The 1,194-nt window shown below is 45.1% G+C and overlaps 1 protein-coding gene across 1 annotated transcript in view; it reads right to left on the reverse strand.

The window, feature by feature from the left end:
* MARCHF6 (membrane associated ring-CH-type finger 6) overlaps positions 1-1,194 on the reverse strand; it is an 80,635-nt gene that overhangs the window by 3,667 nt on the left and 75,774 nt on the right. The gene's annotated exons all lie outside the window — the stretch shown is intronic.

A 1,194-nucleotide genomic window follows, 5' to 3' on the forward strand; every position in this document is an offset into this window, starting at 1 on the left:
TTTCTACAACTTAACAACAAAAAGACAAACAACCCAATATAAAAATAAGCAAAGGACTTAAAAAGACATTTCACCAAAAAGGATATTCAAATGACCAACAAGTACATGAAAATATGCCATCAGGGAAATGCAAATCAGCCATGAGGGAAATGCAAATCAAAACCACAGTGAGATGCCACCTTGCACCCGTTAGAATGGCAATGAGCAAATAAACGGAAAACGACAGGTGTCGGCAAAGTTGGAGCAACTGGAACCCACACCCACTGCTGGTGGGAACGTAAAATGGTGCAGCCACTGTGGAGAACAGTGTGGTGGTTTCTCAAACAGCTGACCACACAACCACCATATGATTTAGCAATCCCAGTGCTGGGTATATACCCAGAAGGGAAGGCAGGAACACAAACAGAAACCTGTACGTCAGTGTTCACTGCAGCACTTTTCACAACAGCCGAAAGGTAGAAACCACCGAAATGTCCATCAACAGACGAAGAGATAAACAAATGTGCTATATACATACAATGCAATATTATTACTCAGCCATAAAGAGAAATGAAGGCCTGATACACGCCACAACATGGACGAGCCTTGAAAACATCATGCGGAGCAGAAGAAGTCAGTCACAAAAGGAAAATACTGTATGATCTCACTTACATGAAATAAGCAAATACATGGAAACCAAGGACTATCAGTGGTTACCAGGGGTGGGGGAGGGGACAGGGAGCTCTTGATTAGGCGGCATTGAGTTTATGTCAGTGGAGGTGGGAGGACTGGAAAAGGACAGCGAGAAAGGTCGCACAACTTGAAGAACGTAATCAATGTCGCTGATTCCTACACACTGTCGAGATGGCGTGTTTTGTTATGTATATTTTCACAATAAAATTTTAAAAATCATTCTTGTATCTTTTGGAAATCCACATTATTTCAAATTCCAGAGAATTTGGAGAAGTCTGGGCACTCTGAGATCTTGACGAGCACACACACACAATGATGCCGTGATTGTACCGCATCCTCCGGCCACTCTCGGCTGTGGTGTGGGGTGGGCTGAGCTACGTCAGAGTAAAACCGTGGAGCCGAGCTCAGCCTAAAGAAACCACACCCAAGGCTGCACGCCGACTCTCACCGGGGCACTAGCAGTTTTACTGCAGATCCGGTATTAGAAGTGTCACTGTTCCCAAGCCCCGGGCCCCCCTGCTA

This window comes from Trichechus manatus, unplaced genomic scaffold, assembly GCF_000243295.1.
Source record: "Trichechus manatus latirostris isolate Lorelei unplaced genomic scaffold, TriManLat1.0 scaffold00072, whole genome shotgun sequence".
Lineage (NCBI taxonomy): Eukaryota > Metazoa > Chordata > Mammalia > Sirenia > Trichechidae > Trichechus > Trichechus manatus.